The sequence below is a fragment of the Mus musculus genome, chromosome 13, assembly GCF_000001635.26.
Source record: "Mus musculus strain C57BL/6J chromosome 13, GRCm38.p6 C57BL/6J".
Classification (NCBI taxonomy): Eukaryota; Metazoa; Chordata; class Mammalia; order Rodentia; family Muridae; genus Mus; species Mus musculus.
This window is the reverse complement of record NC_000079.6, coordinates 114,205,317-114,218,809: the sequence shown is the minus strand read 5'-3', so window position 1 is coordinate 114,218,809 and position 13,493 is coordinate 114,205,317. Positions and strand designations below refer to the sequence as shown.

The 13,493-nt window shown below is 43.7% G+C and overlaps 1 long non-coding RNA gene across 1 annotated transcript; it reads right to left on the bottom strand.

Moving 5' to 3' along the window:
* Window positions 1–671: 671 nt before the first annotated feature.
* Window positions 672–9,813, bottom strand: Gm41072. Its single transcript, XR_873981.3, has 3 exons — window positions 5,790–9,813; window positions 2,761–3,437; window positions 672–1,387 (listed from the first exon to the last, which is right to left on the bottom strand). It is a non-coding gene; the product is annotated as a predicted gene, 41072 (long non-coding RNA).
* Window positions 9,814–13,493: the final 3,680 nt, after the last annotated feature.

Genomic DNA, 13,493 nt, shown 5'->3' with positions numbered 1-13,493 from the left:
AGTCAACCACAGTTTGGTAAGAGCTGCTGTGTCTTTTGTGAATTTAAGAACCTCATGACTTGTCTTGTCTGTATCTGTTTACTAGGGTGGACCAAAAGCTGCCTAGGTGACTGTGACTCTTGGTATCTCGGGAGACTTGTTTCTAACCTCTTCTCTAAGCCCATTTCTAGCACGGGTAATGTGATTGACAGGCCCAACAGGGAATTCCCTGTGGTTCTGCCTCATCTCAAGATGAATCCATCTGAAGCTCAGTTTCCCTAAACTACAGGGTCACTTAGGAACGTGTCAGAATTCTATCAGCAAGAGAAAAAGAAATGGGGAAACAGTTGTTACACAGCCAAGACAACCAGAAATACCTGCCAAAGGAGGACAAAGCAGGAAATATGGAGGGGATCTTGCTAAGTAGAAGGTTTGGCAAATGGCCATTGAGGACTCTCCATGTATTAGGCACTGTACCAAGAAGAGCATCTAGGATACAGGGCAGAGCCTGTCGTCTAGTTGGCCTCATGGGTTTACCTGAGAATATTCCTTATTGGGACACCTATGTCCTGCCAGTCTAAAACCTAGATGGTTTGTGCTTTTTGCTACCCAGTCAAAGAACATGACTCACTTACCACCATCAGAAGGAGAAGTTGTTTTATCTGAACAGAGACTAAGAGGAGGATTCTGCTTGGGTATTGGTAGCATTTATTTTGGGGTAATATCGATAGAAGAAAGCTGTCAATGAGAAAAACAAGCAAACATAGCAAAACAAAGCAAGGTGGTTTAAAGGGCTGAAAGAAAGAGGGCAGAATTCCAAAAGCAAAGAAAAAAATTGTAAGAGAAAGTACAGGAATTGGATTGGTACTTTCCAGGCAAGGCAAGTACAGACTTCTCTTGAAAGCAATGGTAACACATGGAGGATATATTAAAGATGACTCAAGGCCTCAGCCCCTACAAGAAGCAGCGTTCTGGAACCATGGCCCTTTTATAGTAGACATTTTAGGCCTCGTGGGTATATCAGATTAAACACACAGGGCTGAATTCTGTTATTGTCGCCATAGTCAAAAGTAATTTGAAGAAACTACAAATACTAAAGGGAAAAATAAAGTGAATTCCCAGAAAAATAACCACATCTATTATTAATGCCCAGCGGGTGAATTATTTAAGTGATTTACTGTTGCTCGTATGGATGCAGATATTCACCCATGCGATGGTAATTAATGTCATTACCTCTACAGATATAAATGCGGAGACTCTACCAAGGCTTTTCATCAACCACAAGTCGTCATTTCTTTCTTGATAAGGAGCATGAACTGAACACGGCAAGGCACCACCACACACAGTCACGACGCACACCCTCGAGGGAACGAACTTCTATTGTCCTTTCCAACAAGCTTCCGTGACTCTGTGTCAGGATGAAGCGATCATGTGTCACAGGGATGCCTCGAAGTAAAACCTCCAACCAAGGGAAAGCTTAGAGCTCACGATGGCTGTTTCCTCTCTGAGCTTTCTAGGTTTAGTTTAGAAGTCACAGGAGCAGGGAATTTGCAATAAAACATCCAACAATCCTATTTCAGGTGAAGGATACAAGAAAAATACATTCTACCAAGAACTCCACCAAGTGCCAAATAGTATGGACCTACAGTAGGATGGATCATAGTGGGGTACATTCCCCACTACACAAGAGATGTGGAGCCTGTGGGGTTTCCAAGTTTCTGAAGAGACTGACATTCCTCAAGATCCCTGGAGCCCAGGTTGGTTAATGGGAAAGCAATGGAAAACACTCAGGGAAATTCTAACAACACAGCATAGAATTAGAGTGTTTGCAGCTGTGTGGAAATGGGAGGCAGGGTGCATGGTGCAGGGTGCATGGTGCATGGTGCAGGGTGCATGGTGCATGGTGCATGGTGCATGTGTAGAACTCATGGTGTGAGCTCCATTGAGGCTTGATTTTGGCCGGCGTGGCTCAAGGTGGAGTCTTTACTATGGAGAGCTATGTCCACCACCTAGTAGGTACTGATTAAATGCCTGGTGACGCAGGAACAAATGCGAGATGCTGACTCCGCTAACCAGCTCACCCATCCCTGAATCCCACTTCTTCGCTTCATCTTTGTGAGCTTTGTGAGCTTCTCTCCATATTTCTCTTCAGCCAGGGACTTGTGGTCCTCTGCCTCCACCACTCCTCTTTGCTGTTTAGTTCTGTCTAGACAGTTTATGGGGTTCCTCGGTGAATGTTTTGACTTCACTTGGGAACACAACAAGATCTCGGTGTCATCATTGTCACCTGGCTCAGACTCCCCCAAGCAAGCCTGACGTGGAAGGGAACGCCAACGGGAAGGGTTTGGTCTGCACCTTCTCCCTGAATGGCATGGGTTAAAAATACTTGATGCCTCTGGATACTGAGTGTGAACTGCTTTGTCACCTTTGCAGAGAAACACTTCCTGAGCCTGAGAGACATTTCCACCTGCAGTGGGTGGCTCCAGAGCCCCACAAGACTGAGCAGTTGCATTGTGTAAAAGATGTTTTAATACAGGAAATTAAGATTATATTAAAATGGGTGCATCCATCCTAGGACTTGAGGACAAGACCAGTATGGATCTCTTTGCTATAAATAAGAATATACTGATATACATATATTTATATTATATAAATAAGAATATATTGTTTTGCCTGCTACATTATAAAAAAAAGGATTTTCCTATAAACATAGCCAATATCACAGATAGACAGGCATGTAGACAGACAGAAACATAAGATTTAGTATGAGAATTGGCTTACCTAACTATGGAGGCCGACAAGGGCCATGTGGTAGTCGTCTGCAAGATGGAAGATCAGGGAAGCTGATGGTATAATTCAGGCTTGTCCAAAGACCTGAGAACCAGGGAAGCATGGCAGAAGGTTTGAGACATTTCAGGGCGTTGATGTAAGTTCCAGAGTTTGAAAGGAGCAAAAATATGGTGTCTGAAAAGGTGAAACCGAAATCCTGGCTCCAGGAGATACAACTTGTCTGACACCTTCTATCTCTATCCAGGTTCTCAGCAGACTAGCCATTGCCCACTTCTGGGGGGGAAAGGAAAAGTCTTTCCCATGTCATTCAAATGTCAATCTCTTCTAGAATCATGCTCTCAGACATATTTAGACTCAGTGCTGTATCAAGTCTCTGGGTTTTCCTCGAGCCAGTCAAGGTAAGTGCCAACCACTTCACCAGCACGGAGGGTGCAGGTGGAGTACTTGCCGGGACTTACGTAGAAGAAAAAAAATTCCAGAGTGACAGCAGCTGGGAAAAGGTTGTAGCTAGGGCAGAATCGCAGCTGACTTAGATTGTTAGATTTCTTCTCTGGTGCAGCTGAGCGCCAGCCATTCTCCATTTATCCCCGATATCTCCATTATCAGGTCCTTGTCATCTGTTGAACTGGCATATGGTTGTGCCTGGTGTTCACTGCTCTGCCTGGATCCTGTAAAGAGAGTGGGGCCTGTGACTTGGGTAACTAAAAGGTATTTAAGTTGGCTAAGCAGTGGGGCTAGCAGTAAACACAGCAATATCGCTCTGGGCGTGCAGCCAAATTCTCCACTAGACAGCGAGGACATCCCAAGGGATATGGCACCAAGGAGCCACTAGTACTGAAGGTGCCTTCTGCCTGAAGGGCTTGTGCACTGGGGCCCAGATGCGGGGGGCAGGCTACTTTGTCTTGCAGGCAGTATCAATGTACATACACCATAGATGTGGGCATTGGATGGAGAAAGAAGAGTACCCAAGGATACATTTTTCTGCTAAATCCCATGCCACAGCTCACCTAGATGAACTTGTGGCAATAGGTGGCACCAAGGTTACCAGAGGGTAGAATTCTATTTACCTTGCTGTGTCAAGGAATCCCTGTTCCTTCTTGGCAAGCTTGGGAGGGGAGGTGCACACAGCCAAGGAGAGTCTGCGTAGGTACTTTAACAAGTCACAGCTTAGAACCTCTGTCCCCTCTCTCAGCAACACCCAGCTTTTAGAGTCCCTTCGTATGCTCTGAGGACCTTGCTAAGATGCGGAAACTAAGCCAGTGTTTTGGGGGTGGTCTTGGAGGAGGTGAGGCTGAACGGCAGACCACACATTCTGATAGCAACCTGCCTCCAAGTCCCCTTCCTGAGATGAGCAGAGAGTAGAATCAGCTGGGTAGTGTTCCCAGCTGGAAAACCCACTCAGTCTGAATAGCCAGAGTTTCCGATTTAATCGCTTTGAGGTTTGCCATACACATTGGTATTTCTTTCTAAACTTCTAGGTCATTCTAATGTGTCTCTTGGGTGGACAACTTTGCACTTGGTGGCATTCTCAGTACTAAACGTCAACTTCCAGGCTTGGCCATAAAACACCCAGCTTGGGCCTGTCAGTCATTTTCATTCTGTCTGTCTGTCTCTCTCTTCACTACTTTAGTGCACTGGTTCTCAGTCTGTGGGTTGTAACCCCTCTGGGGATCAAATGATCGTCTCACAGGGATTGCCTATCATATATCCCACATACCATATTTACATTATGATTCATAACAGTTACAAAATTACAGTTATGAAGTAGCAACAAAATACTTTTAAGGTTGGGGGTCACCACAGTGTGAGGAACGATATTAAAGGGCTGCTGCATTAGAAAGGCTGAGAACCACTGCTTTAGTGCCTTGACATACAAAGGGCTCCTTCTCCCTCTGCTCCTTTGCCACGTACACATCTTTCCTCTTCCTTGGCTTCAAGTCATGCATCCCATCTCTTAGCGGGGAGGCCACTCATTGGAATACTTTACAGGGATAGAGTGACAACCATCCACTCCTAACACCACATATTGGGGCCCGCTTCAGTGCCTCCAGGACACGGGATCTGTTCCCCAGGAACTACCAAGAGTTAATAATCTAAAGTGAACAGGTGGCATGAAGAATGGGGTCTTCTGAGTTTGAGACAGATAGGTACTACTTAAACCACCCTGGTCTCAAATCCATCTCGGTGCCCCCTGCTACTTCTGTAGGCCCTTTAGTAGTTGGGAAGCAAGCTAGACACAGGCTGCTTCTCTGGGTTAGGAACAGGTTGGCCTCTCCCCATTCTACCCGTGGAGAAATAGAATTAAGACTTGCCACTTCTTGGTGCCCAAAGAGGAAGCTTACAGCCTTTGGGTCTTAGAAATGCTGCTTTTTATTCTTGGATGGAGAGATCAAGATTAGGTAGAGGGATTTGGCCCACTAAGGAATTTACTGTCGTCCACTGAAATTTTATATTACTGCTTTTCACTCATTTTTTGGTTCAAAATCTTCCATCTCCTAGCCACAATATTAAAATCCAAAAGCCTAGAAATGGAAACCTATTTAAACGAGGTTAAAATGAATTAGTAAGTACATGTCATCAAAAGGAGAGCCACAGTTTAATGCCTGCCTTTGCAGATTATCCAGTGAATGTTCGTTAAGCTGGACAGTGGAGATAAAACAGTAAGTAAAATGGCATGGCTTCTGCTCTTTCACAGTTACAGTTGAGATTACTTAGGGAGAGCTACTGGGCATGTTTTAGTGGACCAAAGCCTGTGCTCCCGAAGGAAGCAGTATGTAGAACAGAGCTATCCAATCAGATGAATGCACAGGCTGACCAATAGGATAAATGCGCAGGCTGACCAATAGGGAGCATGGACAAGCTGACCATTAGGATGAACACACAGGCTGACCAATAGGATGAACGCACAGGCTGACCAATAGGATGAATGCACAGGCTGACCAATAGGATGAATGCACAGGCTGACCAATAGGATGAACAAACAGGTCAGTGCTAACTACAAGAGTGACGGACAGTTCCACCTCTGGATCTGTAATCTGGAGTGAAGCCCATGTGGACAGATGGAGAGGCAGAGGATGACCCCGGTACCAGTTTCTGTTATTGCAATACACCAGAAGGAGCACTTGACCCCAAATTGTAAGATGCATCCAAGTTTGGCTTCACTCATTCTTGACGCTTGTCCTTGACGTGATCAGTTCCCGGGGAGCACCAGGACAGATTTGCCTCCTTGTTTTAGCAGAGCAACCCTCTTCTAGAGGCTCCCTGAGGAAAAAAAAAAAAAGTCCTAAGAGCTAAATGGTTTTCGGTATTGAAGTCTTTGAAAGCATCATTAGTCTGTCTACATCCCACCCACAGAGAAGTAAATCATAGCTTAGAGAATGGCAGGCGGAATTGAAAATGGTGAAACAAAGAGTAACATAATTGCTATAAATTTATTACGACATAGAAATGTCAGCAGTAATCCTTAACAGTTCTCCACTCCTGAAAAGAAAATTCGGATATGCTACCAGAGGACAGAAAGGAAACCAGAGGAAGCAAAAACCAGGCAGAGAATTATAGGACGAAGATGTCCTGCCTCCACGTAGTTGGGGACTGTTTCATTTTCTTTGCCCTGTAGCCGATGTGTAGTTTCTAGCACCTTCTAATGCCTTGGATACGTCACCTTTTCTATTGTATATAGACTGCTTTTTCTTGAGGGCAGGTTTCATGTTGTCTTCCATCTCTGCTGTTCAGAAAACTCACTGTTCATCTTTCTTCTTTTACTATATGCGCCATTTGATCCAGAGACAGCCACCAATCTATCAGTTCTATAAAACTTTTTTTTCCCTCAGTTTTTTGGATACTGTATCCCTGTATTGCCCACCTCTAGCATTTTTGGAACTCTAGTTATACACTGAATTTCTTCAGTTAATTAATTGTATTTGTATTTGGGGGGAGGGGCATTTCCACCTTATCTTAGGATTCTATTTCCTAGAAGCTTCCTTCTATCCTATTATTGTCTTTTTTAGAAAAATCAATTTATTCTCTCCTATATTGCATGTGGATCACAGTGTCCCCTCTCTCCTCTCCCTCCAGTGCCCACCTTGATCCACTCCTCCAAGCGCAGGCTTCCCAGGGATATCAACCACACACAGCATTTCAAGTTGCAATAAGACTAGGTACCCCCCTCATATCAAGCTGGATGAGGCAACCCATTAGGAGGGGAAAAAGTACCAAAAGCAGGCAAACTTCCCAGAAATAACTCATTGTCCTTCAGTTAGGAGTCCTACAATGAGACGAACTACAGAGATGCAGAGAGCCTAGGTCAGTCCATGTAGGCACCCCGATTGTCAGTCCAGTTTAGTGAGCCTCTGTGGGTTCAGGTTTGGTGATTCTGTGGGTTTTCTTGTGTCCTTGACCCTTCTGGCTCCTACAATCCTTCCTTCCATTCTTCAGGATTCATTGAGTTCTGCCTAATTTTGGCTGTTGGTCTCTGCATCTGTTTCCATCAGTTGCTGGATGGAGCCTCTCTGATGGTAATTTTGCCAGGCTCTTATCTATAAGAACAGCAGAATATCTTTAGGAATCATTTCATTTATTTATACATACATGTGTACTTATACATCTACATCTAGCCAGGCATGCTTGGTTCTATCCTAGGTCTTTGGGTCACCTGGCCTCTGGTTTCTGGTCCTCCAGGCAGTGTCAGCTTCCCTCTTGTTATGTGGATCTCAAGCTGGACCAATCACTGGCTGGCCACTCCCACAATTTCTGTGTCACCTTTACCTCAACACATTTTTCTGGCAAAACAAATTGTAGGTAGAAGGTTTTGTGACTGGGTTGTTATCCCATCTCTCCACTAGAAGTATGTCTTGGCTAGAGGAGATGGCTGTATCCTAGCCCCCATTACTAGGAGTCTGAGCTAGGGTCACCCTAATAGATACCTGGGAGTTTCCACCCTCAACCAAAGAATGGAGGAAGAAAACGTGGCACATTTATACAACAGAGCATTAATTACTCAGCTGTTTAAAAAAGAAAAAAAACATGAAAATTTCAGGCAAGAGGGTGAAACTAGAAAAAAATGATCTTGAGTGAGGTAACCCAGACCCAGAAAGACAAACAGGGTTTGTACTCACTCATGAGTGGATATCAGTGCAAAGGATAAGTCGCAATCCACAGACCCACAGAGGCTACGTAACAAGGAGGGCTTAGGGGGACTCATGGGTCTCTGTGGGAAGGGGAATGTCTCCTATAGCATGGGTGGACTGGGGAAGGGAACAGGAGGGACCAGGTTGTGGGGAGGATGGAGGGAGAGAGGACTGAGAGAGACAGCTGGGATGGGGGGGCAATTAGGGGGCAAAGTAGAACCTTATTATTGAATGTTTAATTTCAGCTCTTTCTTTTTAATTCCCAGGGGCTTTCCCTAATTTGTAAATCTACATCCTATTATAGACACAATAATTTTCCCCCCTCAATTCTCTGTGGAAAGTAATGGAAGCACTTTAAAGCTGACGTTTGACTTGGCTTCTGTTTCCTGGTGTTTTTGTTTCCTCTGTTTCACTGTTACCATTTTCTATCGATTCTTACTATGGTCTTCACGTTGAAGGTTTAAAGAGTGTTAAAGTTGTGTGGGCCAGTGAGATGGCTCAGTTGATAGAGAGTCTTGCCACCAAGCCTGGTGACTTGAGTTCAATCCCCAGGACCCATGTGGAAGAAGGGGAGAACCATCTCGCATAAGTTGTCCTCTGATCTGCACACATGAATCATGGCATGTGGGTACACACTAAATACCTAACATGAAGGTAAAACAAGAACACTTGAAAGAAAAACATTAATTCTAACGGTGCTGGGGAAACTGAATACTCACATGTTGAAGGATAATACTAGATCCATATCGGTCATCCTGCACAAAGATCAACTCCAGATAAATTAGTCTTTACCATGGACCCCAAACTCTAAAGCCACTGAAAAATAAAGATATCACTTTAAGGTATTGGTATGGATAAATTTCTGAACGGGACTCCAGTCGCTCAGGGAATGAGGGCAACCACTGACCAATGGGATCTCATAAAATGAAAAAGCTTCTTTACAACAAAGGAAAGGAGAGACAGACTGCAGAACGGGAGAAGATCTTTGCTAGCTACACTCCTAACAGAGGATAGATATCTCTACTACAGAAAGAACAAAAACAACTACACAAGAAAACAACTTGATTCATAACTGGGATACCGAACTTACCAAACAGTTCTCAAATGTCTATGAAACATTTTTAAAAAAATGTTCACCATTCTTAGATATCAGGGGAATGCAAATTAAAACTACTTCAAGACTCCATCCCACCCCAGACAGAATGGGTATCATCAAGAAACAATGACAACAAATGTTGGTGAGGATGTGGGGAAAGAGGAACCTTATTCTCCTTGATGGGACTGCAAACTGGGGCGATCACTATAGAGATCAACCTGGAGGGCCCCCAAAACCTCAAAATAGAACTGCCATGTAACCCAGCTCCACCACTCCTGGGCATATATATATACCCAAAGCCTCTATATTCTATGAAAGACACACTTGTACATACATGTTCATTACTACTCTGTTCACAATGGGAAGGAAACAGAGTCAGACTAGATTTCTAAGAATTGATGAATGGATAAAGAAAATGTATACATATATACAATGGAATCTCATTCACCTGGAAAGAAAAATGAAATTATGAAATATTTGGGAAAATAGATGGAACTGGAAATGTATTAAGGTGACTCCGGCTCGGAAAGACAAATACTACAAATTTTCTCTCATACCTAAGTCCTACCTTCTATTTTGTATATGTGTCTATTTATGTAGGAGAGTGGGGGGTAAAGTCAAAGATCTAGAAAGGGACCATGGGAGAGAGAATGGACAGATGGGTAGAAGATCCCATGTGGTATGAAAGTGGAAAGTGAGGTAAACTCTGAGAGTGGAAGGGATAAACTTGACAGAACATGGAGACCAGAAGAGAAGGGCCAGGACTGTAGATCAAAGCTTAGCATGTGTGAGAATGTCAAAAGGAAATCTGTTACATTGTAAGCTCATAGAGACAGAAGTAAAAAAAAAAAAAAAAAAAAAAAAAAACAGTTACGGATTCTCTTATACATTTTAACACTTACTTAGATAGAACTCCTTCATTTATGGCTTTCAGCTCTTCCTCCCAAGGCCAGTCTTTTCTGGTAGGGTTAACTTCTTTGTTTTTAGGAGCTCAACTGCATCTGGAGCACACCCTCAGATGATGCCTTCAGGATATAACAAACTCATTCCCCTAGCCACACGGAACTCGGTCTGTGACACTCAGTGGATGCCTGATTCCTTAACTCTATATGTACTATCTTCTCCCTATACACTCCACATATGATCCATTTTAACTTACAAATACCAAGAAATGAGTAGCAACAAAGTAGAAAACCTTTAACAAATACACTGTAATAATAAAAGCTATGCCCCCCCCCCCCACTGAATTACTTACATGGAAACACTATGATACAATGAGAGTTAATCTGATAACCAATATGGCTACGAAGGGATAGGTGCAGTCCACATCCATAGGCTTGACTGATAAGTCACACTCTTCAGGAGGGAACAGGGTGACCCCAGATTTTACCCTGCTTTGCAGACCAGTACATAGCACCTACCTTTTTTGTTTGTTTCCAGAATTTTCCACTTGATAGTTTCTCTGTACCCTATTGTATTGAATCACCACGTCAGCTATGGAGATGTGCCATTCAGAACTCCCTCCCAGAGAGGTACAGCTGATTGACAGCACTCGCTGCTACTGCTTGGGATGTCCTCCACTCTGCTGAGACTATGTGCCTCTTGGGCTGTGGCCAGCCAGTGCTACATGTATAGAGAGGTTCTGCAACTGCCTAGCCTGGCCCTGCAACTGTAGGACTTCTGTAACAGGCATCCTTGCTGGATGAAGCCCTATCCATCCAGTGAAGATCTTCTCAGAATGGCACTATAGGCAGGAGTCTGTCCTCCCGAACCTTGCTTCATCCTGTTGCCCTCTGTCTGAAGGCCCTGGCTTCTGTTGTTCTTTCCTCTTTCCCTTCACAGACACTTCCTCAGTTCATCTCTTATATGTCAAGTTCCAACCTGGCACCTGCGTCTCAAGAGGTTTCAGGGGAGGGAGGCATTTTACTCAAAAAGTAACAAAAGATGTGATTAGCTCCCAAATAACTTTTTCATTTAAGGGAGCCAGTGCTTATCATCAGAGGCAAAGACCTAGGACAAATGAGAATTAAAGGAGAAAAAAGAAAAATCTGGTTATTCTTAAATTCAAACTAAAGCAAAGTACACTGGGCTCTCTTTAACTGAAGACAATCGAGTGTATAGCTATTGGGTGTCAGCCATGTGCCACAGAGCTAATGACACAGTGAATGGTGGGACAGACACGAGACAGCGTCCTTGTTCTCCTGGAGTATCTCCTGAATGACTTAGTTCTGAAGTTTTCCACGGAATATCTTCAAACCATGGTTGACTATGGGCCACTAAAACCATGCAAAGTGACTCCAGGTAGAGGGAGTGACTGCACACAGAACAACTCAGGTATCCAGGCAGAACTGCACCCCTGCTGCCTTCACAGATTAAAAGCGGTGAGTGCAGTATTCCTGCTTTATAGAGATTTCCTTCCAAACTTTTGTGAGCACAGCACTGTTATTTTTCTGGCATTTATAACGTTGGAAGAAAGTTGAACTCTGGTCTGATTTTGCTCATTTGTGGGTCTATTTTTCTGGCTAGATTCACGCCAATGGATTCACTGATCCTTGTAATTCAAAGTTTTCCTAGCTTTTTTTTTTTTTCTTTTTTTTTTTTTTAAGAGCAATTCTTGGGCTAAGGTAAGATTTTTATGTGCAAATTTAATTTCTTTTCTTTCTTTCTTCCTTTCTTCCTTCCTTCCTTTCTTTCTTTCTTTCTTTCTTTCTTTCTTTCTTTCTTCTTCCTCCTCCTCCTCCTCCTTCTTCTTCTCCTTCTTCTCCTTCTTCTTCTTCTACTCCTCCTCTCCCTCCTCCTCCTCCCCCTCCTCCTCCTCCCCCTCCTCTTCCTCCTCCTCCTTCTCCTTTTTTTTCCTGATTTCAAAAACAGTTTATTCTCCAGGCTGTGGGGTACCAGTCTTTCTCTAAGTATTCTAAGTTTGTGGTTGTTTTCCAGGAAATCTGTGGCTCATGGTTAGTGCTCTCTGTTCCCTGAGTAATGCCTTCTTAGTCACCATTTTTCCCTCTCACTTAAAAATGGTTTTCTCCCTCTTATTTTCTGCTCTGAAAGAATTCCTATACATAACTGGCTTGAACTCTACTATTTCTGCATCTAATAGGGTTTACTGTTTTGTTCTGTGTTCTGTTTGAGAGAAGGTCTTTCTGTGTAGCCCTGGATGTCTTGGGACTCTCTATGTAGACTTGCTGACCTCAGAATCACAAAGATCCACCTATCTCTGCTGGGATTAAAGGCCAAGCTCTAAGAGAGAGTTTGTTGCATTAGAAGCACTTTCTCACTGTCACCTTTGACTGCTCCTGGTTCCCTTTTCTTCTCAGCCAATCCACTTCCTGTTGTATCCTGTGATATGGTGGCTGCACCTCTAGTTGTTCACTTTTAGAATGTTCTCATTCGTGATGCTTTATTCCAGTTTCACTGAGGCCATGTTGCATTCACTGTGTTAACAATGCTTATTCTCTTAGTCCCTGTATGTCATCAGCTCCAAAGATATAAGCATCATCTGAGGATGTATGAGATTGACTTCTGGACCCATCCTATGACCAATCAAGCAGAGCTTGAGTTTTAGAGCTCAAGCAGGATGCAAGTTCTATCAGCTTAGGTCTGTGTGCAGGAGAGGGATATATACAGCAGACTTTCTGCTCACACACAGGCATGCATTACATTAGTTCTGCTGGAAGCAGAGAAAATAATGTCTTATGTCTAAGCCATTAATCTCTGAAATGATAAACCAATTAATATATCAAAATCTTGTGATTGCAAATCGTGATCTCAGCCAGAGCCATTTGTTTTTTTTTTCTTCCTCTGTCTGCAATGCTTCATCCAACATCAACAATGCCGTGCCACTGTCTACCCAATGAGAACATGACTTGAATAGACATAGCAGCCCACCTTTGTTAAAGGAGCATGGCTTCTAAGTCCATCAAGGAACAAACACTTTGTTTGTATCTTTGAGCAAAGGACAGGTGAGTAGAAGAGAGCCACTCAGAGAGTCTCCCTTTCACAGGTCAGTGAGCAGGCTGGCTGCATGCTACAGAAGGGAGTCTAGCTAACCTGTGGCTTGGTTTGTGTATTATTTTTCCCTTTGATTTGTATCTATCAGCAACATTAAAAAGCCTTCTCGGGCTCTGTGTCCTCTGCTTGGGAAGCTTCGGTGTCTCCGCCATGGGATTTGTTGCCTTGCCAATGGCTGATGCTTGAGAGATACATAGGAAAGACACGGTACCACCCGGAAGCCAGGAGATACTTAACTCCAGAATTCTGTGTTTCCGAGATCATAAAAAAATGAATACTGCTCTGCGGTTGATGTCATTTGAGATGTTTCTATGAATTTCACTGGGACATGGATGATGCTCAGGGAACTCTACAAGAGACATAATGCCAGAGTCCTCCAGCAGCCTAGAGTCGGTGGGAAAGGACAGTCCAAACCTGAGCTCATCTTCAAGTTGTAGCAAGGAGCTGGGCCCTGGATGGCAGATGCACCATACACACACCAGAGGAGGAAC